This window comes from Carettochelys insculpta, chromosome 1 (assembly GCF_033958435.1).
Source record: "Carettochelys insculpta isolate YL-2023 chromosome 1, ASM3395843v1, whole genome shotgun sequence".
In the NCBI taxonomy this organism is placed as follows: domain Eukaryota; kingdom Metazoa; phylum Chordata; order Testudines; family Carettochelyidae; genus Carettochelys; species Carettochelys insculpta.
The window spans coordinates 152,798,554-152,826,144 of NC_134137.1; the positions used below are offsets into that span (position 1 = coordinate 152,798,554).

The 27,591-nt window shown below is 45.6% G+C and overlaps 1 protein-coding gene across 5 annotated transcripts in view; it reads right to left on the bottom strand.

Moving 5' to 3' along the window:
• The window catches only part of MAP3K15 (mitogen-activated protein kinase kinase kinase 15), a 156,476-nt gene that overhangs the window by 128,352 nt on the left and 533 nt on the right, over positions 1–27,591 (bottom strand). The window lies entirely within an intron of this gene.

A 27,591-nucleotide genomic window follows, 5' to 3' on the forward strand; every position in this document is an offset into this window, starting at 1 on the left:
TTCTTTTTTTTTTTTTAAATGAACTACCCTTTTTTCAACAAACAAAAACTATAAGTACCTCCAGACTTTGCACGCATGCCAGTAAGGGTATACATGCCACTGCTTGAGGTAATCTGAGGTCTTGGGAAAAAAAAGTGTTTTTCAATCTTTTCCGATTACTGTACCCTTTTCAATAGTCAGATTTGTTTTGCATATCACCAAGTTACACCTCATTTAAAAGCTACTTACTTACAAAAACATGTACAAATACCACAGAAGACTGCTAGTGAAAACTTGCTCACTTTCTACCATCGTATTATCAAATAACTTAATTGGAACAGAAATATTGTACTTGCATTCCAGCAAAAGGCATATGAAGCAGCAGAAACAAGTCACTGTCTGAATGAACTTTTAGACTGCACTGACTTTACTAGTATTTTTATGTAACCTATTGTAAAACTGGGCAAATATCTTGCTGAGCTGATGCAGCCCCTGGAAGATCTCAGTGTATCCCCAAGGGGATACATACCACTGGTTGAGAAACACTGGCCTACACCTATGCCATTATATCATGAGATAGCATGGGCCCACTTTAGAAAAACCATATCAGGGCATGCCAGCCAACACCAGGTCAATAATCAATTCAAACTCATGTACAGGTGACCAAAATGTACCAACATACCATGGCCTCAATGTACCTCATGAGACCAAACTCTCTTCCCATTCCTTAGTTTTGGATATCTTTCAGAAATCATGGCGGGGGAGGGTCTAACGGGAAATGAATTCTCTGTCCCCACAACCCAAATCAGAATGGGTGCCTTCCAGCCACTTATTGGTGTGCCTTCCAACCCATTCAACTGATCCTCTCGAAGCATCCATGCAGAGTTTCCAACTTGCTAAAGAATTCAGTATCAGAATGTCATGTGCTACGTCTTTACTGCAGCTTTATTCCCTGCTAAAGTAGGCAACCACGCTCTCCAGCCGTCCTTGAATTAGAGAGCTAAAAGTCGTGTGACTGTGGTTGCAGGTTGACAGCTCAGGGTACCCATCTGACTATCATTCCATCTGATATCTTAGGTACGTAATCCAGATGGCTTGTCTGAACTGCAGTACATGCCACCGCAACCACTCTGCTATTTCAGCACACAGTTTGAGCATGCCTAGTATGCGTACATCTACCTAAGTGGGAACTACACCTCCCAACTATAGTACATACAGACTTACAGAAACCAAGAGAGTTTGATGCAGAACACACAGTGCTCAGAATATATATGAAAATCTACAGGTTTTTTCCCCCCCTTGCAATAATTCAACACTACAGTTAAGAAATGTAAGTGGTATCTAGCTAGGGAGAATTTAGAGAATTTGATTATGGATCCCCATGCTAACATTCAGAAAAAAAAGTCTAAAACTAAAAAAAAAAAAGTGGGCTTTGTGCCTGTGTAAATTATTTTTGTGGAAAAAATGCAATGAAATAAAATAACCATCTTCCTGATGAGAGCACCTAGACAATGTGGGCATGTAGGAGATAGCAAAACAGCAGTCATATAGCACTTTAAAACTAACAAAATGGTTTATTAGGTGTCATGCCTGAGATCAATACGAACATTAACATCCCCCATCCCTCACTCCCCTCCTTCCGTTCATATATTTGATTTCTCAGTTTTCATTGAAATATTTTTGGACCTCTGTGCTGTATATCTGGGTGTGGATCGGAAATTCTATAGACCGAAAGGAATGGGTCTGTCCCATGAAAGCTCATCACCTAATAAATAATTTTGTTAGTCTTTAAAGTGCTACGTGACTGCTGTTTTGTTTTGTTAGAATACAGACGAACTTGGCTACTTCTCTGTTACTGTAGGACATAGATACTGCATTTGGCAATGTGTATAACTGATAAACCACAATACAATTTATTAAAATAAAGACTTTTTTTTTCAAATTCACAATTCATCACCAGAAAATAATATAATCTACATATGAGATATATTTTATTTAACTGCATGTTAGGTGACAATGTATGAAGCAGCAAGAGCATAATTTAATCCATTAAAACTCCATAAAAACTGGTGACAATCAGGAGTTAGTTCACTGATAGCAATGGACTCCATCAGCACAGTTGAAGCAGGGGTTCCTCAACTGTTCATCTGTGACAGTACAGTCTAAACAAATGAACACGGTGCTGGACTAGTACATGCTGAACCGCTCTAGTCCAGCACCCTTGGGATCTTGACCGGTGCCAAATGAGAGAATTTGCTGGATCACAGGAGGTCAGTATTGTCGAAAAGCATTACCAACACTTCCACTGCTTACTTAGAAGACATTAGCTGCGTCTACACGTGCCGGCTACTTCAAAGTAGCTGCGCCAACTTCAAAATAGCGCCTGTCACGGCTACACGTGGCGAGCGCTATTTCGAAGTTGAAAACGACATAAGGCGGCGAGACGTCGAAGTCGCTATCCCCAACAGGAGATGGGAACAGCGCCCTACTTTGACGTTGAACGTCGAAGTAGGGCACGTGTAGACGATCCGCGTCCCGCAACATCGAAATAGCGGGGTCCGCCATGGTGGCCATCAGCTGAGGGGTTGAGAGATGCTCTCTCCAGCCTCTGCAGGGCTCTATGGTCACCGTGTGCAGCAGCCCTTAGCCCAGGGCTTCTGGCTGCTGCTGCGGCAGCTGGGGATCCATGCTGCAGGCACAGGGTCTGCAACCAGTTGTCGGCTCTGCGGATCTTGTGCTGTTTAGTGCAAGTGTGTCTGGGAGGGGCCCTTTAAGGGAGCGGCTTGCTGTTGAGTCCGCCCTGTGACCCTGTCTGCAGCTGTTCCTGGCACCCTTATTTCGATGTGGGCTGCTTTCATGTGTAGACGCTCCCCTGCAGCGCCTACCTCGATGTAGTGCTGCCCAGCGTCGACGGCACCAGCCCTGGAGGACGTGTAGACGTTATTCATCGAAATAGCTTATTTCGATGTCGCTATTTCGATGTAGCATTCAGTTGTAGACATAGCTATTTAGGGGTAAATTACAGCTAAATAACAGCACAGAACACTGAGAGTCAGGAGTGGTGGCTGTAAGCAAATTTTATGGGACAATTGGAAAATTGGCTACAACCATGATAAGTGGACATCCAGCTAACTAAAATCATATCAGACGATGGATGTTGCTGGACAAGAATGTGCTGGACTAGAGAGTTTCAACCTTTGGTACACTGTAGTACATTAGGTTCTGATCAAAAAACGTTAAATTGATGCAGAATTGGTGCAAGAATAGAAACATATGCATTTCCTGGTTGTCAGTTAATTAGAAATTCTTACTGCCAACTGAAAACACTACCCCAACTTTTTCCATTCAGTTCTAAAGGTGCATACTACAGTAAAAGTGCAGTTGAGCATCATGACGGTAGCTAGCTAATACTCAGAGCCTGGTATAGTGCTGAGCATGAATCTAGCATTACTTCAGTTCCCTTGCTTTTTTCTATTTGTCCTCTTGAGAAAAAACTACACTTGGGCATCTTAACTCTAAGTTAATGACTTTTTTATGTAGAAAAAAATAAGAGAGAACAATACAGTTAACATGACTGTAACAGGAGCATCACAAGAAAAGGCAGAAAGAACAGGATCTTTTTTCCTCTCATTTTTAAAATAATTGTTAGTGTCGGTACCTCAGCTTCAGGCAATCTCATGACAGTGAAATACAAAGAGTCCTCTACTGAATGGGCAGGATACAGAGCCAAGGCAGAAATGGAAAGGTGAAAGAGAGAGAAAAAAAAACACTCCAGTACTAGCTCCTGGACATGACTAGGATCCAGGGTAGATCAGCTAGGAGACACCCCATTTTCTGGAGCATTGTAAGCATCCTCCTCCAGAGGTGCGCTGAGGGACTGGAAAGGAAAGCTATATTTTCCAAACTGGCTATGTCAATTCAAGACAAAAGTGTGGCTTTTGAGTCCCATGAATCACAGGAACTGTAGTAAAAGGTCGGGGCAAAACAAATCAGCCACAAACACTCAACAAAATGTGGTTAAACCTCATTTCTCTTCCTTTGCTGGGCAAGAAGGGAAGCCCAGTGGCTATTTCCAAATGACTGGTGGTGTTACTGCTGGTACCTGGGATTCCCTACATTGGCTTTTTACAAATTCTGTTATCCCATTGCTAACAAGGGCACAGTCACCTTTTTTGCTGCATATAGTTTTGTGGGTGGGCTCGTAAACTCTGCTGATGGTTACCCACCCATCTCCAAGAGTACACTCACCCCAAATGGCCTATGCCATCCTAGTGGTAAAATTCATCATCTGGAGACCTCCATACCATGACATAGGGCCTTGCACTTAAACTGAAGCTGTAATATTGTTGTAAAACAAAACAAAGGATTAGCTTGCTTACAGACATCCAGAAATCCACAGGGAAATCTCACGCTCTAGTGACACTCAGTGGAAATAATGATATAAGAGATCAAACACTTATACAGTTCTTACTGGGTTCACACTCTCCATGGCAGAGCAGCTTGTTCACCAACTGTGCTGCCTTGGATTCCCATTCCAAATTTAGGCTGTATGCTTGAAGGCCTAGAACAAGAAGTTCCTATGGTCAAACTCTGCAGTATGGGCAGTACAACCAGTGGTCAGAACAGAGTCAGAGGGTAGAAGCTGAGGCAGCATCAGAAGACAAGCCAGTAGTCAGAGCCAGAAATTAGAAGGTCAGAGGTAGGCAGGAACTATGGCTACGCCAGAACAAGCAAAGGTGGAAAAAAGGGCCAGACAAGACAACAGTCCGTCAGAGCAGTGGCGCATAGAATGCCTTGGGCAGCTACAGTGCTGATGGTCTTACAGGTCTTCAGTGGTAACTTCTTGGGGTTTTTTAGTGACTTAGTGAAGGTTTACTTGCATCATCTGAGCTCAGTGGATTGCTAGCCACCCAAACACCCAAGTATCAGAGGGGTAGCTGTGTTAGTCTGGATCTGTAGCAGCAACGAAGGGTCCTGTGGCACCTTATAGACTAACAGAAAAGTTTAGAGCATGAGCTTTCGTGAGTTAACTCACTTCTTCAGATGCTGGTCCTGGAAATCTGCAAGGCCAGGTATAAATAGGCCAGAGCAAGGCTGGGGATAACGAGGTTAGCTCAGTCAGGCAGGCTGAGTTGTATTGTCATCAGTAGATCTGGAGGTGTGAACTCCAAGAGAGAGGAAGCTGCTTTTGTATTTAGCCAGCCATTCACAGTCTTTGTTTAATCCTGAGCTGAGGGTATTGAATTTGCAGATGAATTGTAGCTCAGCAAGGCACCCTGAGTGCCTGACACCCATAAATAAATGATGACTGCGTCAGCGTCTCTGATAGATGGCAGGCTCTTACTAACTCTCTCCTACATAAAAGTACACAAAAGGTATCACATAAATGTTATCTAATAACTATTAAACATAAAAGTTCACCAAGATTCAAAGCACTGTCTGAGCTGTTTCCTGAACTGAACTTGATGCAGTGGATGTAAAATTGCACCATTCCAGTTCCAGGGAAAGATTTTCCTAACATCCTACAAAAACATATAGATAATGCATTAACTGCAGGAATTCATTTAATTAAAATGACAGCAGACATACCAAAATATTTTATTTTAGAAGCAATGTTACTCAGATGGGCTTTGTTTAAGCAGGAGCAATCACTTCCATTACATTCAAAGAAGCCAACCCGACACATCTGTACTTTCTCAATCCTTCTGAAGCATAAAAAGTAATTTTAGCTGCCTTGTACTATCCATGTTAGAGGAGGAAATAGTTTCTTTCTGAACATGATTTTTGTGATTACAAAATTTCAAGTGGATTTCAGCACTTTCTTGAAAAAGGGTGAAAATATATTTTTAAACTTTTCTTCATTGTGACAACTGAAATACATACATAGGCTCAATTCCATTAAGGTAATTTATTACTATTAACAAAGTGTACAACACTTTACTACTAATTAGGTATTCTGTGTTATTATGCAACATTGTATGTAGTGCTTGTTATTTCACAGTTTAATGCCAGCACATCTTAGAGACTGGATCAGCTAGAGATAAAGACCCAGGATCACAAAGATTGAGAACACTGCCTTTGGTGAAGAAAAGAATTTGAAACTACTGTACAACACTGGATGGAATCTCACTATATATTTCAGAAACGTGCATCTGTTTACCCATTTGCAAGTGTATTTCTTCAATAATTCCTCCTAAACTATAAGAACTAGGACCACCAAATTGGTATCCAGCTTCTTCTTATCATGAGTTACAGTAAGTGTTTGGATGTGCCAGGACAATGAGGTGTGCCTGGAATCTGATTGCTTCTCATTCAACAGAAATATAGGGGTCTGATACCAGAGATAGTTATGCTCTGCAACAACCACAGGGGAGCAGCAAATGCGATGGATCATATATGGCACAGCGACCACAAGAGGGGCTGACACTGGGGCCAAGGGCACTGTGTGTTTCAGCCCCTGCACTGCCCCAAAGCCTCAGCCCAAACCATTCCCCACCCTCGCTCTTACCCCATCCCTACACTGAGAGGGAGCCCCCCCGCCACCCAGCAGGCCCACCCATTGCACAGCCCCCACCCTTTCATGATAACTTGGCTCACAAGCAGCATTACAAGGCCGCCTTCTTATCCTGTAGCAGCCACCATCTCCTCACCAGGTACGAACCTTGGAACTGAGAATGCCCACTGATTTCAATATGAGCAGGAGTGAGCCCATAAGTTAACAAAGAGCCACATTTCATACTAGGTGAAATTTCAAATGATGAATTTTACCATCAAGGAAAGCATATACACTCATCCTTCACTTTAGGAGCACAACTGGTTCCCAACTTTCTGCTCGGAGGCAGAAACTCATAAGAGGGAAACTAAATTCCTATTAAATTACATGTAAAAGTTTCTGAATAGTTCCTATAGCTCCCAACTCATGGAAGGAGTGGCAGCTGGTGGCGCTGCTTGTGAAAGGTGAGTGACCCATGTGTTGGGGAGGGCTAAAGGCTGGGGGTAGTTTGGGGCGGTGAGCGGGAGGGAGGGTTCAAGCTGCTAGGGTTTGGGGCTGCAGGGGCAGGATCTGGCTGTGGGCTGGTAAGGGGATCTGGCTGCCACAGTTTGGGGCCGTGGGGCTGGCGGGGGTCAGGCTGTGGGGCCACCAGGGTTACAGGTGGGGGGGGTCCTGGCCGCAGGGGTTACAGGAAGATGTGGAGTGGTCTGGCTGCAGGGGGTACAGGTGGCCGCAGGAGGGTGGGGGTCTGGCTGCGGGGGGGTACAGGTGGCCGCAGAGCGGTCTGGCCATGGGGCTGCCGGGGGATGTACAGGCAGCCACCAGGGGAGGGGGGGACGGGTCTGGCCATGGGGATTACAGGCAGCAGCAGGGTCTGGCCGCAGGTCCGGCAGGGGTGTCAGGCTGTGGGGCATACAGGGGCATCAGGCTGCCATGGTTTGGGGCTGCGGGGCCAGGGGGGAGTTCAGGCAGCAGTGGGGTGTTAGGCTGTAGGGCCAGCAGGGGGTCAGGCTGCAGTGGGTTGGGGCTGCGGGGCTGGTCAGGCTGTGGGGCCAGCAGGTATAGATGTGGCTGTTGGTGAGAATCCTCATGAGGTTGGGAGGTTGTCTGTAGGAGAGAACAGGCATGTCACCCAGGGCCTTCTGGAGTGTGGCATCCTGATTAAGTGGTGTTCTGTTCTTGGCTTTTTTGGGCCTATCTTGGAGTAGCTGGTCTCTCGGTATGCATCTGGCCCTGTCGATTTGTTTTTTTACTTCTCCTGGTGGGTAATTCAGGTTTATGAATATTTGGTAAAGATCTCGTAGTTTTTGGTCTCTGTCAGTAGGTACCACACTGTACCAGAAACCCACTGATTGCTATACTTACCTACACCCTTCTAGCTTCCATCCTGCACACGTAACTAGATCCATTGTTTACAGTCAAGCCCTTAGGTATAGTCACATTTGCTCTGATCCACTAGTCATCACCTACAGCCCCCAACTCAAACTACTGCAACGAATTATTAAAGACCTACAACCTATCCTTAATCAGGATGCCACACTTTGTCCACATATCTCTTCTGGAGATACCATCACTGGACCTAATGAGGTTATTCACAGAATCACGGGCACATTCTCATGTTCCTCAACTAACACAATATATGCCATCATATGCCAACAATGCCCGGATGCTTTGTATAGTGGACAGACTTCAAACTCCCTTAGACAAAGAGTTAATGGGCACAAAACAGACATAAAAACACTCCTGATCCACAAACCTCTTAGTCAGCATTTTAATGGAGTGGGCCATTCTGTTAATGACTTAAGAGTTTGCATGTTACTGAAGAGGAATTTTCACAATGCTCTTCAAAGAGAGGCTGCTGAACTCTCTTTTATATTCAAATTCGACACATTAACACATGGTTTGAACCGAGATTGGAACTTTCTGGGTCACTTACAGGGGCTTGTTTGCATACTTGGCTTAATCTAATTCTTGCCTCCACTCCACCCCCCACGTTCTGCCCCTCTACTCTCTGATTTGCTCACCTTGATAATTTTGTTTCTGATTTGTCCACCTTGATTACTGTTTTTGGTTCTCTGTGCCTTAAATATTGAGTCTGTTCTGGTATGGCTATGGTTTAATGAGGGATGTGTGTACAGTAATTCAGTCTTCAAGGATCAAAAGGCATGCATAATTATAGTCACTTCAACCAGGGGACTTCTTAAATGGTAAATAATACATGTTCTTGGTAGAGCTAATCAGACATATAGCCTAAATCCAGCTAGGGGGCTCACACAAACTAAAGAAACATATTGTCTTGGTTTTACATGGGAGATTTTCAAATTAGAAGTGGCACCATTCTTCAGTTCAGTGGTCATTTGTAAATATTTTGCAATGGAGCATGCCTCTGGGATGTTCTATAGTGTTATTGTCCTCAATGCCTGGCCAGCCTGATCAAGTTGCTTCAGACTTACTAAGGGCTAAAATCTATCCTAAATCAATAGGAGCTATCATAGCTCAGCGCCTTTGGAAAAAAAGTCACGGCACTTTTTAGGTGCCCATCAAAATGAGACAAACAAGAGAACAGACTGACAACACTGACAGGTCTTTTCCTTCTCTAATTTCTGTAATTCTGTGACTATATATACTAGTAATACACTGAACTCCAGCACAAGGCTACAATCATACACAAATAGCATAACTACTAAATATATACCAGCAGCATTGTGTTGGGTTACAATCCAAACAGCACATGTACAGTCAGTATAAAGAATATATATCAAAAATAGAACTACAGAGTATTTATCACACTCTTCTTTCACCTATCATGTCTCATAGGAAAAATTGAGCACAGTTTATCTTTCAGCACCAGTGACTAAAAGACTGAACAACACATTTAACAACTAAGATACAAATGAGAATATTATGAGACATCACTATATTGCTCCAAAAATTATTACCCAAGAAATTATACTTAATTCTAATTAAAGAAATGACGGACAAAAACAGATCATCAGCATTGCCAACCTCCATTGTTAAAAAAAAATCCTCATGATTTTTTAAACATTAAATGTTGGAATCTTTTTATTTGCTTTCTGGTTTTTGAGCTTTTAGGATGTGTTTGCATCAGTTTTTCAGGCTCTTTCTACCACCATTAAAGCTAGAAGCTTTTAATTTTTTTTTCTAGAAAATGTGCACTGCATTACTCATGTCCTTTAGGGCAGGGTACTGGGTGTGGGGGGCAGTGCAAGCATCAGGGAAGGGGCTTGGGGTGTGGAGAAATCAGAGAAGGGGGCTGGGAGCCTGGGGGATGCAAGAGTCAGAGTTGGAGGGTGAGTAGGGGCTCAGAGCAGGGAGCTGTGTGGGAGGGTGCTGGACTCAAGGTTGTGGGGAAAGGAGAGGGGGTACATGAGCTGGCCAGGACCACACTGCCCAGGCACCAGTTCCCAGGCACCGGCTATGATGATACAGTGATGAGAGCACCCCACAGAAACACCCATGAGACATTTATTATTTTTTTAAATTCAAAGCATAATTTGCATAAAGGCTGGGCCACACACTTTTTCACTCATAGGCATATTACCTCTTGGATTTAGAGCAGATAGAACAGTGAAAATATAAAACAGTTTACACTGCTATTTCTGTATATTCTATCTATCCAATAAAGTAACAACAACATCACCAGCCTCAATGGCTAGAAGTCTGGCATTTTCCCCTAATATAAAACCTGTCTTAAATATTGGCTTGCCAGCTACTGCTAAATTATTCTGGGCCTTGTATCCAATGTTTATGCCTACTTCAGTAACCTGAAAAAGCCTTCCGCGAAATCCTGATCACACTGAAACTAACAGGAGTTTTGCCCTTCACTTCATCAGAGCTAAAATATCACTTCTTGAACTAATCAGCTATTAAAAATAGAATATTTTCAGGTCTTTGGGGACTATTTTCAGAAATGTGGGGGGTTCTCAAAATTTCCACTGAACTAAAAGGCCCTTAACACCTTGAAAATTAGGGCCACTTATTTTGAGACACATCCATTCTTGCTCTGAGAGGAAAAATTGTTCCTAAAATCCTTCCATCATTGTTATGCCCAGTTTAGTCCTCGTGAAAGGGAGGTGCAGCAGGTGGTGAGCCGGGGACACAACCGCATGGGGGGGGGTAAGCTGGGGCTATGTGGGGTGGGTTGAACTTGGGCTATGCGGAGCTGGGGGGGTTGAGCCAGGGCCAGGGGGAGTGGGATTCTGAGTTGCACTTAAGCGCAACTCGAAATTGCACATTTCAAGAGATTACTGCAAATTGAAAAACTGACATTGCACCCTTACCACCTAGACTAGTAAATGTGCCAATAGTCACATAACAACGTTTGCACTACTGCATTAACTAGGGCTGGGTGACCTAGTCTGAACAATGGAAACAAAGCTGAACCTTTCTTGCCACTTTAAAAAAACCCTTAACTCTACTTATTTAAAATTTCCCCGATGTACTGAATTTCCTCATAGTGAAAAACTGTGAAGTATCTTGAGCAAGAGTGTTCATGGGGTATTTTTGGAGTAAATGTATTTAAAGGTATATGAAGAAAGCTTGTTCTCCTTCAATCTCCACAATACATCCAGATGTATTTCTAGATTAAGACATTTAGACGAGCTCTGAATTTCTGGATTACTATCCAAACCAAACCTCTTGATGGTCACTTATTATTTTACATTGAATACATTTAACGTAGAATGAATGGGCAGCAACGGCCAAGGCTGCACACTTCCTGCAAGTCAGATTTTGCTCATCCTGATTTAATGAAAACATTTGAAAAAAATATAGTAGCGTTGGTCAGTATCTTCCTCCCACTGAATGCACATTGATAACATAAAAGTGAACAAAATATGATGTTGCAAGAAAAGGGTGCAAAATATTTCTGAATTTCAAATTTTCCACTGGGGAATAAGATGCCTATTTTTTCCAAAGTTTTATTTATTTTAATATGAACTCTTCCATTTTTTTTTAAATATATTTTTAACGTATTGAAAAAAAAAACATATTCATATAGTCAAACACAAAATGACTGGTCTTCAGGCTTCTGTCCTTACCAGATACAGAATTGAGCAACACAGACTCAGCACAACCAACCTCTTTCCTTCCCATCAAATTACAATTCTCTTTGTAAATTAAAACCCAGGTGTGATGCTGTAACAGACTGCCAGCTTGGGGTAGAACAATGAGGCAATTCACCGGTTTGTGCAGATCATAGGACTGCTAAGAGATTATAATGTGTTTGACCCATTTTGGTTCTTACGACAGAACAAAGAGGGATGTTATCATGTTACATTAACATGCCATATGCTTGGGAATTACATCTGCTCTGCATTCATGGAAGCTAGTGAACTAGTAATGACATTGTCTTAATTATCTATAAACCTGTAGATTGCTTCTCCCTTACACGGTGTACCTCCTTGTACTCAGGTTACCATGCCTTTTTCATGAACTAAAAGTGCATGGAACACCACACAAGGTTACCATCAAGACCAAAATTGTGTACTCAGCATTCTCATGTATGGTGGGGAGACATGCTGTGGGTAACGCAGGGGGATATTAAGGGGTACGTGCCACTCCCCTCTCCCCAAGACATGATTAGAAAGTCTACAAAAGACATGAACAGAAAAGAGCCCACAGGAAGCATCAAGCTCCTAACCAAGCTACATACATTTAGGGTGCGTCTACACTAGCCCCCTCCTTCGAAGGGGGCATGCTAAGCAGGCAGGTCAGAGGAGGCTAATGAGCTGCTGCAATGCACATGCAGCACCTCATTAGCATAACGGCTGTCACAGAAATGTCGAAGCTAACTTGGAAGCATTGACAGGCAATGTAGCCTATTTAGAGGGCAGTTTGGAGCCAGGAGGCACCCCAGCACTTAGAGCAGAGTGAAGCTGGGACCTAGAGGAGTCACCGAAGAGCCACAGTGCTGAGTAGAAAGGAGCCGGGAAGGTCAGTGAGTAAACCCTTAGATTTAATGAGCTTTCAGGATTAAGGGATACCCCTTCCCCACCATTAGTCTGTTATATCGAGAGTTTACTGTAAACCTCTGACAAACTTCACGGCATACAAAAAAAACTGTGCCTTAACGTTTTTATTCCCAATTCTGGTCCTTTTAATTACACACCTTCTGCATGTCCAGTGTTCATAATCTGGCATGCAGTGGAAAACATGCTCCATTTTCTTAAGAAAAATTTTAGAAGAGGTTTTATTTTTATTTTAAATATCATTTGTTATGTTTGGGCTTGGGGATTTGGCTAGAATGGGTGAGCAGACAGAAAAGTGAAATAGTGGGGAAGGTTTGGGGCAGTAGGGAGGAGAAGGGGCTGGGGAAAAGCAGGGATGGAGTACGAGTGGGGCCACAGCTTGGTGAGCTCAAGCAGCAGCTTCACACACCCCTCCCCACCCCGCGTTTAGATTAAAAAAAGAAAACCAGAAACAAACAATTCAGATACACAAACTTCCAAGCACACGAACAGAAAAGCTGCCTCTAATTTAAGTGGACAGTTGGACCATTATGCAATAACGCAAATAGCAGTTCTGCTCAGCAAGGAAACCTGGTGTCAGGAAGTAAATACCACTGTAAACATTAGCTTTCCTACTGCAGACTTTCATCTTACATTAAGCCATAGAGTTGACTGGTTTAGCACCATTTGAAAGTGACTCGCACAGTATAATCTGTAACTGTTTTCATTTACAGATTCCAAACTCCCATTTCGACCTGTCAATCTCTTTGCAGGTAAGACAAACAAGACATACTAAAAAACTCAGATTCGCAAATATTTTTTCAACTGCCACATATGGGACAACAAGGGAAGTAGTTTTCACGGACTAATAAATTCAACTTCAGCTTTTATCATGGCAGATAATTCATTTGCTGTTTTAACCTAAATGTCATATAATTAATCCTCTGCGTTATCCCAACCCTACATCTATGACTGCTGAGGGAAATGGACTGAATCCATGAGTACTCTGAATAAACACACTTGGAATCTGTATGCCATGTTGATTTTAGATCGTTTTAATTTTTATACTACAAGCTATAGGTTAACTGTGATAACTAGTAATGCTAGTAAAATAGAATCGGTAAGTGCAGACCTAGGTTATCACGCAAAATTTGAACCATGCTTGAATAGCTTTTCCCCTCCATTAATCCTGCCAGCCTCTGATTTTTGTCCTTCCTCAACACTTCATTTTGCTCAGGCTTGGAAGCAGTGAAATATTACCATTGAAGAAAAGTTTTTCCTCATAACACTGCTGACATTACTGGAAGCAGCAAGTACCAGTCTTTTATGAAAGGGCCTGTTGTTGAGAGATTTTGCAGATTCTGAAATTTTTCGTATTTGAAATAAGGCTCCAAAATGTTGGGCAATGATCTGAATAGTATCCCTCCCAGTTTAAGTGCTACTTGTCATCAGCAGAAACAGAACTACAGCACGATCCCCATGCCTTATGGTGAAAAGAAATAAGAGGAAACAGAAAAATACTGCGGCGCAAAATCTGGAACTTCTCTCTCATAATTTAATGTAAAATTCAGGGACAAAGATGATACAGCTGCTAATGAACAGGATTAATCATTGTTTCAACTCAACCTTGGATGATATATTTAACATATACTTTTTTTAGCGGCATGACTGAGATTGTTCATGGGCTTTTTAGCTAGATGTACTTTGCCTATTTAGCTGTGTGTACGGTGTCATAAGCACTTTACTTCAAGTTTCTCCATCTGAAAAACAAGAATAATAATACTGATTTAACTTACAAGTGTGGTAATGTTTATGAAGCACTTTGTCTTTTCATTTTTAGTGGTTTACATAAGAAGTATATCATGACAAAGCAAGGCATGAAATGAATTACTGTCATTTCCTCAGCTTTGTAGAAGGAATACATGATATTTAGTACCGAAATACTTCCATCATTTCACTTGCAAATGTGCAAACGTTTAGCTTCAGGACTTGAGACTTAGTACAGACAGATAACCATGCACTGCAGTTGTAAAACTCTCCCACTTTGTTGTTGATCAAAATTTCAGTAACTGCTTCAAATTCACCATTTGTTGATATCCTTTTGGAATTAAAGTGCCTACAATATGCTTTTTGTCCATTTCACAACACATGCTGGATCCTATGCACACATACACACACATTTCCTAGAACTGGAAGGGACTTTGGGAGGTCATCTAGTCCAGTCCCCTGTCCTCTTGGCAGGAGCAAGCACCATCCCTGACATCTATTTGCCCCACTCCCTAAATAGCCTCTTCAAGGATTGAGCTCACAGCCCTGGGTTTAGCAGGCCAAGGAGCAAACCACTGAGCTATCCGGAAGGTTCATAGAATGCAAGAATGACGGGAAAGGAAAAGAGAAGTTACTCACCTGTGTAGTAACGATGGTTCTTCGAGATGTGTCCTCGTGGGTGCTCCACAGTAGATGTCGGGCTCGCTCCGGTGCCGCAGATCGGAAATTTCCAGCAGTCTCCATCGGGTCGCGCATGCACCGATGCCCGTCGGTCCTTCGCGTGCTTACAGTCATGTGCATGATCCAGTCCCCGCCAGTTCTTGATCAACCGCTCCAGATGCCTCTGAAAAACACGAAACAGAGCTCCGAAGTGGGGAGGAACGGGTGGGTAGTGGAGCACCCACGGGGACACATCTCGAAGAACCATCGTTACTACACAGGTGAGTAACTTCCCTTTCTTCTTCGAGTGGTCCCCGTGGGTGCTCCACAGTAGGTGACTACCCAGCAGTGACCCCAAAAAAGGAGGTGGGTACCCAATTTATGTGCAGCTTGCCCTTGAAAGGACTGCTGTCAACAGGCGCATATCCTCATCAAACACCCGGTGTATGCCATAGTGCTTGGCAAAGGTGTCATAGGATGACCAAGTCGCCGCTCTGCAGATGTCTCTTAGCGCAATTCCCTTGAAGAAGGCCGTCGATGCTGCCATCGCTCTAGTGGAGTGAGCCCTGGGCAGAACTAGCAGAGGGGTCTTGCGAAGCTCATAGCACAGTCTTATGCAAGATACGATGTGGTTTGAAATCCTTTGCGAGGATAGGCCTTCCCCTTTCGACCTGGGTGCGAGGGACACCAGGAGTCTGTCCGTTTTCCGGAAAAGCTTAGTCCTGTCTATGTAGAAGGCCAACACCCTCCTCACATCTAATAAGCGCAGCCACGCCTCCTTGCTGGAGTTGTGAGGCTTAGGATAAAACGAGGGTAATACTGTTGGTTCGTTAACATGGAACTCTGAGGCAACCTTTGGAACAAAGGCTGGGTGTAATCATAAGATCACCGCTTCCTTTGAGAACACTGTGCAGGGCGGTGTCGTCATTATTGCTGCAAGTTCGCTCACCCGAGGGGCTGACGTAATCGCAAGAAGGAAGGTTGTCTTCATGGTAAGTAACCAGAGGGGAACTGTGGCCAATGGTTCAAAGGGTGGTCCCGACAGCGTGTGGAGGACCAAGTCCAAACTCCATGATGGTGGTAGCTGTTTCCGAGGGGGGTACAGGTTTGCCAGCCCCCTTAGGAACCAAGTGACAACAGGATGGGCGAATATGGTTGGCCCTTCCTCTTTGTGTCGAAAAGCTGATATAGCCGCCAGATGGACCTTTAGCGAGGATAGGGAGAGTCCATCCCATTTGAGCTCCAGCAGGTAGTCTAGAATTACAGTTATAGGGACATCCAGAGGAGCTAACTGCTTGGAAGAGCACCAGGAGGTAAATCGTGTCCACTTCTGCTCGTAAGTCTTCCTGGTGGAGGTCCTCCAACTGCACTCCAGGACTTGTTTCACTCCCTCCGAACATGTGCTCTCTAAGGCGCTGAGCCATGGATTAGCCACGCCTGTAGGCGGAGTCCTTGAGGATGTGGATGCACTATTGACCCCCGAGCCTGCGTGAGAAGGTCCGGCAATGCCGGTAGGGGAAGCAGCCGGCGGCACGCCATGCGCAGAAGCAGGGGGAACCATTGCTGTCGGTCCCAGGTTGGGACTACGAGTATCATGCGTGCTCTCTCCCTTTTGGCTTTCTCCAAAACCTTGTGGATGAGTGTTGTGGAAGGGAAAGCATAGAGTAGAGGGCCCTTCCATGGGATCATGAAGGCGTCCCCCAATGATCCCTGCCCTATGCCCGCTCTGGAGCAATACTGGGGGTATTTCTTGTTGTTGTGAGTGGCAAACAAATCGATTTGGGGGAAACCCCCATTTGTGAAACACTCGTCGGAGCAGGTCGGAATGGATCTGCCACTCGTGTGTGCGTGCAAAGCGTCTGCTGAGTTGGTCCGCCTTCACGTTGTGGACACCCGGTAAGTACGAGGCTTTTAGGGTTATATTGTTGGCAATGCACCAGTTCCACAACCGGACAGCCTCCACACAGAGCGCACGAGATCTGGCCCCTCCTTGTCGGTTGATATAAAACATGGTGGAAGTGTTGTCGGTATTTATCCCGACTACTTTGCTGTGCAGGTAATTTCAAAAACGCTTGCACGCATTGAACACTGCTCTCAGCTCTAGTATGTTTATATGCAGTGTCTTTTCCACGGGGGACCATAAACCTTGAGTAACTTCGTTGCCGATGTGCGCTCCCCATCCCATATGGGATGCATCTGTCGTGAGAAAAGCGGTAATTTGCGGTTGGCAGAAAGGCACCCCTACTAGTAAGTTCTTGGGGTCTGCCCACCATGCCAGTGACCTTCACACCTCCATTGTGGGCGATACTGCCCTGTGAACAGTATGAGCTATTGGTTTGTAAACACTCGCCAACCAATGCTGCAGGCTTCGCATATGCAGCCTGGCGTTCTGTACCACAAACGTGGTGGTTGCCATGTGCCCCAACAGTTGTAGACATGTTAGGATTGGGACAGTGGGGCTGTACATTATTACTTGTACCAGGGATCTGATGGAGCAGAAACGGGCATCGGGCAGGTATACCCTTGATGTAGTAGAGTCTATTCGCGCCCCTATAAACTCTATATTTTGCGTGGGCTCGGTCTTTGACTTCGAGAGGTTGATGATTAGGCCCAACGAGGCGAATGTGTTTGTGGTGATGTGTATCACGCGTAAGACCTCTGCTTTCGAGGTTCCTTTCAGTAGACAGTCATCTAGGTATGGAAAAATGAAGACACCTTGTCTGTGTAGGTACGGTGAAACTATCGCCAGCGTTTTGGTAAAAACTCTGGGTGCTGAAGAAAGACCGAATGGAAGAACTCTGTATTGGAAATGCTTCCCGCCTACTGTGAATAGGAGAAAACGTCTGTGTGCCGGATGAATTACTATATGAAAATACGCATCCTGTAAGTCAAGGGCTGCAAACCAGTCTCCATGGTCCAGTGCTGTGATTGTGGAAGCAATTGTAGTCACTTTGAAATGCTGCTTGCGCAAATACCGGTTGAGGGCCCGTAAGTCCAGGATTGGCCTCCAGCCTCTTGTCTTCTTCTCTGTCAGGAAGTACCGTGAGTAGAAGCCTTTCCCTTGGAATTGTTCCGGTACTCTCTCCACTGCCCCTATGAACAAGAGGCAGTCTACCTCCTGTATTAGCTTTGTGTGGTGAGACGGGTCCTTGAAAAAGGACCTGGTGGGAGGTTTCAGTAGTGGCAGTGATTGGAAGGGGATCGTGTACCCCGTGGCTATAATCTCCAATACCCATCTGTCTGTGGTGATGCTTTGCCATTGAGAGTAGAACGGTTTGAGCCGATGGTGAAACATGTGTTGAGATTGGCACTGAGAGACGGTCTTGGTTTCGCAGTCCCCGACGTACCCGTCAAACCTGCTGTCTCAGGGTTTGCCCGGAGGGTACACAACCCTGCTGGGGGCGATGTCTAGGGGCCCTGTACTGCTGCTGCTGTTGGTGGCACCCCTGGTCATACCCCCGTTGATATGGAGTACGCTGTGGCTGGTAAGCATAACGCCTTTGCTGTGGGTAAAATTTCTTCCTCCTGTACGGGGGGAGAGTGTATATACCCAGGGTCCTCAGTGTAGCTCTCGAGTCCTTGCTGGAGTGTAGGACCAAGTTGGTTGAGTCTGCAAATAACTTCTGCCTATCAAAAGGAAGATCTGTGATTTTTACTTGCAGATCCCTGGGAATCCCGGACGTCTGGAGCCACGATTCCCTACGCATTACTACCGCAGTGGCTGTGGAACAAGCTGCTGTGTCCACTACATCCAAGGCAATTTGAACTCCTGCTCTTGAGGCTGTGTAGCCCTCCTGGACGATCGCTTTGAGGACCGGCTTCTTGTCCTCCGGAAGAAAATCCATGAGGGAGGTAAGTCTCGAATAATTGTCGAAATTGTGGTTTGACAAGTGAGCAGCATAATTTGCCATTCGCAGCAGTGAGGTAGATGAGGAGTAGACCTTTCTGCCGAGCAGGTCTAATTTCCTTGTGTCCTTATCTGATCCCCCTGACCTATATTGGGGCGTTTTAGCTCTGTGTTGCAACGATTCAACCACTAGGGAATTCGGTTGTGGATGACTAAACAGAAATTCCATGCCCTTCGCTGGGACAAAATACTTCTTATCTGCCCTCTTATTTGTAGGAGGGATGGAAGCTGGAGTCTGCCATATGTTGGTGGCCAACTCCATAATCGCTTCGTCTAATGGGATGGCAATCTTGGATGAAGCCAGGGGTCTCAGATTTTTGAGGAGCTTATGGTGTTTCTCCTGCACCTCTGCTACTTGAATGTCCTGTGTTTGAGCCACCCTTTTGAACAATTCTTGAAACTGTTTAAGGTCGTCCAGGGGAGAGATATCCCCAGGAACAACTGCCTCATCTGGGGAGGACGAGGAGGCATCGCTATGATACATCTTCTCTAAGTCCTCAGGTTCCTGACTCTGTTCACGTGCTTGTTCTTTTGAGGTTCTGGATGAGGGTCCAGATCCTTTGGACCACTCTCTGACTGGGAAAACTGCGATGTTCCCCCAGGGTGAAACTGTGTGCTGGGGTGCTGACGAGGCGTGGACGGGGATCTACCCCGAGATCCAGACCCCCTGTGCCGGTGTCCTGTATGGTAAGGACGGCCATAACAACAGGGGCAAAGGCCCGGTGATGGGGACCTGGACCATGACCGGAAAGTGTAGATGTGACGCGTGGAGGGGCGTGATCGTCGAGATGACGTTGAGAATGGCGGGGATCCCCTGTGATAGTATTCATAGGGATCCCTGCTGGAGGTTGGTGAAAAGTGTCCAAGCCAGTGGGATGGTGGCTGAAGGAATGGAGATGGAGGAGGTCTAAGGCAGGCTGTTGGAGTTGCTGCCTGGTGAATCTCTGGCGGAGAGCGAGGTGGTAACGGCAACACGATGACCTCTGGGGAAGGACTGCGGTGCCGGGTCTTGGTCTTCGCTTTCCCCCGTTCCTGAGACGTAGGTGTTCCCACCAGTGCCGGGGACCTCGGTACCGTAGTCAGTGCCGCGCTTGGTTCCATTGCTCGCGGTGCTGTGCTCGGATCCGCTGAGTGCAGTGTCACACGGGGAGTCTCCTCCGGCACCGATGGGCCCTGTGCCGGGTACCCTTGATCCAGTGCCGTCAGTGCCGCAAGGCTCGGTGCCGCCATTTCCGGCGCCTGCAGGGCCCTCAGTGCCGCCTCCTTAACAGTCAGAGGCCCCTGCACGGGTACATGCGCCGCGGCCTTCCCGCTATGAGAAGCCAGAGGGCTGGGGCCCTGTGTTCCGCTCGTCCCACTCACAGAAGTGACTGGCAGGGATCGAGCTGGTGAAAGCTTCTTCCTCTTCTGCACAGAGGACGTTAAGGAAGCCGTCTTCCTCTTGGGCAAGAGCGAAGATCCCTCTTTGTGGGGCTTCTCTGATGGCCCAGGCGGGAGGGCCTTATCGAACAGAAACATTTTTAGCCTCATTTCCCTGTCCTTTCGGGCTCTAGCTGTAAGCTTAGAGCAATGAGGGCATTTCTGAGGGACGTGGGCTTCCCTGAGGCAACGGATACATTTGCTATGCCCATCTGAGGCAGGCATAGCCTCCCGGCATGAGTCACATTTCTTAAAGCCCAGCGAGGACATTGTTTGAATGTTAAAGTCTTTGAGTGCTAACAGGGCACTTAACAGTTACTCAGTCCAGTAACAGGTAACAGATAACAGATAACGTTCACAGCCTTAGGGTAGCAGACCCGCCAGAGGCAGCCACCTCCGTACTTTTCCTTGCTCTCTTTTTCTTTTTAACTATATACACTCCAACATAAACAACTATAATAACTAGGGTATCAACTAATAACTATCAACAAGAAGTAAATCAGAGTTTATCTGTCTGAGGCGTTGGAGCCGGAGTGGATTCCGTCTGCAGCCGTTGGTGGTTGAGAAGGAACTGGCGGGGACCGGATTGCGCACATGACCGTAAGCGCGAAGGACCGACGCGCATCGGAGCATGCGCGACCCGACGGAGACTGCTGGAAATTTCCGATCTGCGGTGCCGGGGCGAGCCCAGCACCTACTGTAGAGCATGCACAGGTCCACTCGAAGAAGAAGAATTTTTGCAGTAAGTCTCAGTGAGCATGATGTAAATTACTTTAAGAGCACTGGGGGAAGTCATGGAAATCTACAGAGGTCTTACAGTGATGTCAGGAAACTCTGCAGGTAAGAGTATACGGAAACAATGCCACATGTTGTGTATGTTACACCATTCTCAGATTCTGAAGTTGGCGTTAAGACTTTGTTCCTCGAGGCAGGATCAAGAAAGTGATATTCCCCTCAGATTTTTTGTGTAATGTCTTTCTTTTCAGGCCACACAATATATAATTTACAAGTTTTTCTAAATGCAATAAACATGAAGCTACTAGGGAAGTTTTTCAGCTGTGACTGGGGTGTCAAGGAAACAGGTGAGCATCACTGTCTTGGAACAAAACATTTGTTTCCTGGTTTGATTATTTTAGTGGAAGATCGTTCTTTTTTAACTGACTAAATATGATTAAACTAAAGCACTTTTTACATTGGAACATTATGTGCTGCAGTTAATCACTCCAAGAATGGTTTTATGCATGGAAAGAACATTTCCTACCTTTTGGATGGAGGAAAAATAAACAAAACAAAGGACCACCACAATTTCTAACAGCAAGATTATTTTTCCATTGAATGATGGCCAGTGTAACAAATAAAGATAACTACCATTATATAAAAGAGCATTTTCTACACTCAATCCTTGTGCCACCCTGTTCGTATCAGTTCCAGTGTAGATTTGGGGAGAGGTCCTAGTCATAAATTTAGGCCACATCTACACTAGAGAACTGTACTAATGCAGCTGCACCATAATTAGATCTTGTGTCGCCACTCTATGCCACAGGAGCGAGCTCTCTCAACACCCTAGATCAACTGCCCCAAGAATGTTGTCAGAAATGCTCTAATAGGCACATAAGTGGTGCAATGGCACCACCCAGTTTGATATAAGAATGAAATAGTGAAAGCCTCAGCTGCAATACCATGAACCTTGTTTTTACTGTGTCATTATGAAAGCATATGGTGATTCAAGACCTGTAAGTATAAATGCATATTTAAAACCCCATATTTGAAACAATATGGTTACTCCTTTTCTCATGCTTCGCATGTAGTGTGTGGTGACTTTCTAAAACTGTGGAATATAGGCTACGTCTACACAAGCCCCAAACTTCGAAATGGCCACGCAAATGGCCATTTCGAAGTTTACTAATGAAGCGCTGAAATGCATATTCAGCGCTTCATTAGCATGTGGGCAGCCGCGGCACTTCGAAATTGATGCGCCTCACCGCCGCGCGGCTCGTCCTGACGGGGCTCCTTTTCGAAAGGACCCCGCCTACTTCGAAGCCCCCTTATTCCCATCAGCTCATGGGAATAAGAGGACTTCAAAGTAGGCGGGGTCCTTTCAAAAAGAAGCCCCGTCGGGATGAGATGCGCGGCGGCGAGGCGCATCAATTTCAAAGTGCCGTGGCCGCCTGCATGCTAATGAAGCGCTGAATATGCATTTCAGCGCTTCATTACTAAACTTCGAAATGGCCATTTGCATGGCCATTTCAAAGTTTGGGGCTCGTTGTAGACATGGCCACAGACTTCTGCTCTCCTTAATACTGCATGTTTTCCCCCTGTAGTAAAGAAAAGGTGCCCCCAAAGAAGCTATCAGGAACTCAGTATAGGAAGCAAAAATATCAGTTGCAATCGAGTTTGCAGCAAGGGGCAAATCCGATGGGAAATTACATGAAACAGAACAACATAGACCAGGCTTTAGGCAGTAGAGAAACTCGCAGAGCAAAGGAAACTGAGGACCAATTGTAAATGATGGAAGGCCTATTACGAAGGAATTGGCAGATTTACTTTACGATAAGGAGAGGAAAAGGGAGGAAAGTCATGGGTAATTGTCCAGTTTTCATGGCCATGTAAAGGAGACTGACGATAAAGATGACTGTGGCTCACATGACAAGAAGAGAAACTATAAAGAAGAGTCAGCCTCTCATGACAACATAAAACAGTAGTGAGAAAAACTGGCTACCACAAATTGATCCTGCTTTACAGCTGGTGATCCCAAGCCCTGCAGATATTGCTCACAGCTGTTGATTGATTGGCTGTTCCTGGCCAATGGCAGCTGTGGGAAGCCGCCCAGACCGGGATACTACTTCCTGCCATTCCCATTGGCTGGGAACAATGAATCATGGGCAATAGGAGATGCAAGCAGCCATACCTACCACAGGTCAATAAAGTGACAGAAGCTCACCAGAGGTTAACTCCCACCCCTCAAATCACAGGCAGGCTGAGAAGAGGTATAGCTTCCTGGTTTGAGCATATGCCTGCTAAACCCAAGTTTGGGGGTTCAATCCTTGACGAGGCCACTAAGGGATTCAGGCAACTAGATGTCAGGGATACTGCTTGGCCCTGCTGAGAGGGCAGGAGAATGGACTAGATGACCTCCTGAGGTCCCTGCCAGTGCTAGGAGGTGTGTGTATTATCCACCCCTGGGTTAACCTCATTCTTTAGAAGTTATAGGCTTCTTGGGACATCTCAAAATGTGGAGAATCACTGAGGCTGAAAGAGTGAAGTACGGTATATAGGAAAGACAACAGAAACCAAGGAAGTGGGAAATCAACGAATTGTATAAAGTCTGCAAAGACATTATTCCAGACCTAATGCAACAAATTAGATTGAAGACCCTTAAAGGCAGAGAAGAGTATTTTGCCCCTGCAATCCCAGGTACATACATGCCATTACTTTATTTTACTCAGTTCACACCCTAGATTGAAGCTTAATTCATTTTGGTTTCTAATTTTTATTAATAAACAGACAGAACAACAACATGACATAGGCACACTAGATATGATTACCGACTCTCCATCCCCCTTTAAGAGAGTGCATGGAATAAAGAGTATAGAAAAGTATAACTATTGTGTAATCAGTGGTAATATGAAGGTTGAACAGTAACTCACAAAAAGAAAAGGACAGACCAGTGTTCGATATTTTATACAGTCCATAATGAAAAGTATTTTAAACTAGATTTAAGCATTCCAAATGTCACAATTGGCCCTATTGCCCTGCAAGTTATGCTTTCATATGGTTCAGCACTTCAGAGGGTCATGCTCCACAGGGGAGCAAATTACATACCATAGAGCACATACAGCCCATTGGACCATTCAGTCCAGCTCCATAGCACCCATTGTAGTTACGGGTCCAGACAGCCTTGCAGGGAGGAGCCAGCCCAACCTCTACACAGCATGGGGCACCCTAGCCTCTCCCCCAGACCCTCCCTTCCCCACACCTTCAGCTCCCCCAGTGCCCAGACAGTGCAACTGCTGTGCCACTAGTCCCAATGCTCTGTGTGGCATGGTCAGGGGACAAACAGTGAGGGCGCTGGATAAGGTGCAGAGAATGGGCCACACCGGGCTATGCCTACTCCAGCCTTCCCTACCTAGCACACCTATCTGATGTGGACCTCAGCCAAAAACATTGCCCACACTTGCACCATAACGAAGGTCTTGGCAACACTCAAGGAACATCTCCCTACCACCTTTAAGAAACTTCTCCACTTCTATGCCCACTGCCTTCGCTACGTGTCATGTTGAAAATTAATAGATGATGGTTTAGACTCATCACTACATATTTCAATTTAGAATAAAAACCACATGATAAGAGATACCACACCTGTTTGTAGTTCTTCAACTTCCCAAGGTATAGTATTGTCACAAAAGCAAAGATACCAGAAATAAACTGAGTGGGTATATATGAATTGAAGAAAATACAATAGCAACTAGAATTTAAACAGTTTTGTCGGCAAATTTAAGGCGGTATAGGCCTATTTTCATCTCACTGGCATGACAGTCTACTGAATTCACACTCATGATGGGCTAGGATTCCAGGAATTATTCAAAAGTAATATGTTTGCCCTGTTTAAGAATAGTAGTTCTGGCTACTTAACTCAAATATCAGCAGCATTCGATAGGAACCAGAAGGACTGGGGGGTAGGTGTCTCAAATAGAAATAGAAAATGTAAAGCAAAAGAAAATTAAAAGTACATTTAAATATTTTAAACAGAATAACTACAAAAATTTTCCAAATCATGTTATGTATTCACAAACTCAACAGCTGCTAAGTAAGCTCTTGAAAATTTAAATCCACTTGTCTCTTCTAATACCCAATCTTTCTTGCTTCTATGGTCTCACTCACCCACCACACACCTCTAGAAGACGACAGGTTTTCTGGCTGATTGTTTCCAGTGTGACAACAGGCTTTTCACTACAACATTTTGTAACTTTTTGTTTTTAAAAAAATTAAATACAGTTTTTATGCACAGTGTTGGACTGACGGTCCTAAAAAATGACGAAACCAGGTAATTGTATTTAATATCTTCAGATGCTATGGCTGGGGTTTAAAGAGGCACCTAAAGGAGATGAGTTACTCTTGTCTCAACTTGTTAGGTGATACAAACACAACAGGTTTTGTGTCCAATTGGCAAACGCCCTCCATTGCAGCCCGGTGCCAGTCCAGAACAGAACAGAAGATGTTTCTAGACTGTGAGTCATGGAGCATTTTTGTAATCTGTAGAGAGCTAGTTAATTACACTTCTTCCTCTTTCCAGCTATTAAATCTCACTAAAGGACAACTATAGTCATCTTACACATTAAGCATACAGTAATCCCTTGATTTACATGGTGGTTGTGTCCTGGGCAACATGTGTGTAAATGGAATTTTGCATAAATTGGGAGCAGGTTGGGGGGGCAGCCATGTGGCCCCCAGCTTCTCCCAGCTGTGGAGGGGGGGCACACAGCTGCTTGGGCCACAGTTTCTGAGAAACCATGCAGCAAGGAGCTGTGTGCTCATGGGGCTCCCCCGCTGGGAAGCCTGGTGTGCACACAGAGACTTTTGCCTGGTTTCTCCTATCTGGGAGAACCCCTGCTGCAAGCAGCTGTCTGTCAGGGACCGCAGCCTGACAAGAGCAGTTTCCCATTCCTGTCAGAGGCAGCAGTTGCATTTCTGCAGATCTCAAGGATTTACTGTACTCCCTACATCACTTTGCCATGAAAGCAACAGCTGCCAAAAGGACATTAGTGATCCCAAAAGTTGCAGCGCTGTGAGGAAGCAGTGGAGGGAGGGAGGAAAGGTCCGCAAGATTATCAGAATGGATCTGTCCATGTGACACTCTCTCTCTAAAGATTTATGCAATAGAAAGGTCTAAGGACGCCTCACATAGGGAAAGTGTAAGAGCTCCCAGGGGGTGGGGGCCAGTTTCTTTGAGTCTCATCTTTGACACTCACTCATTCTCCTCCACACAAAGCAAGGCCATTAGTGTGCTCACACCATTCCCCTCCAAGAAGCCCCCATGCTCTCTTCCTTCCATCAGGCCTGCTTTTTCCACGCTCTGTAGCTGTGATGTCCAGCACGTTAGCAGCTAGACACTTGTGGCTATTTGACCAGCTGAGTGTACCTAGTTGGCCTGAACAATAAATACATTTTCAGAATAACGTAGCTAGCTCTGTACAGCAGTAGCTTCAGAACTGGCTGGACATCTCAGCTCTAGAGCCACCCACGGGAGCCCCTTTGTCAAGCAGGGATTGTCAGGCTGTCACACACCCCTAGGGCAGGTTCTGTTCCTGCCTCTCTCCTGATTTCAAGGGCTGTGAGGGAATCATACAGTCTCTAATGAGCCAGCAACATGAAGATTAAGCAGAGCAACATTTGAATCAAAGCCCTCACACCGGCGTCTCCAACATGGGAGAAAAAGGAGGCATTAGGCATAAGAAAACTAAGATATTGCTTAGGGCCCCAAGCAGACCAAGTGAAAAGGATCTGATTTATTTTCCAGGAGAAGGGTCACAGAAATCAAACCAATTGTACATTTAGCTCAGTTTCCTATCTGCTAACAGTAGCCAATGTTAGAGGTTCCATTCTCAGCAGGGGGCTGCAGTCCTGTAAGTGTTGGCTAATACAGCAGGACTCCCCCCCACAACTTACACGATTTCCACTTTGGCATTTCTTTCAATAACACAGTCAAAATAGTGAGTGGTGGGGAGCTGGGAACCAGGCAGTAGCCTGGCTCCCAGCTCCCCTTCCCTTGCCGGAGGCAGGAAACTGACCAGTACTGCCCGGAGTGGCAAAAACTGCCTGGAGTGGCAGGGAGCAGGCTTGCAGCCTGGCTCCCCTCAGCTTTGGGGAGCAGAGAAATAGAGTAGCACTGCAGCGCTGGTCAGTTTCCTGGCTCCTGGGAGTGGCTGGGAGCCAGGAATCAGCCAGCAGCCTGGCTCCCCACCACTTGACATCGACCAGCAGAGTCTCCCGGCTCCTTCAAGCAAAGGGGAGCCGGAAGCCAGGAGCAGCCAGGACCAGGGCCCGAAGGCAGCAGGGTCTTCTCCCACCCGGTCCCAACTTGTGCGAAATTTGACTTGGCGTGGTTGCCCAGGAACACAAGCAGCAAAGTGGGGAGTCTGCTGCAGCATTCCTAGGAGCTGCGGTGCCGTTTCCAGGAAGGGTCCATGCGCTGGGCGGGGCAGTGTTTCTGCCTCAGGGGACTAAATCCAAGCAGTTGGTATGGGGGCCGGGGGGGAAGAGCCCCGTTTGGGTGCCCATTGAGCTATCCCACCTCCGCCCAGTGCTGCCCCCTAGCGGCGGAAGCCCGCGCCAACCAGCAGCAACACCAACACCCCGCGCCGGATACCAGGGCAAGGGCCACCCGGGCGCAGCTCCCC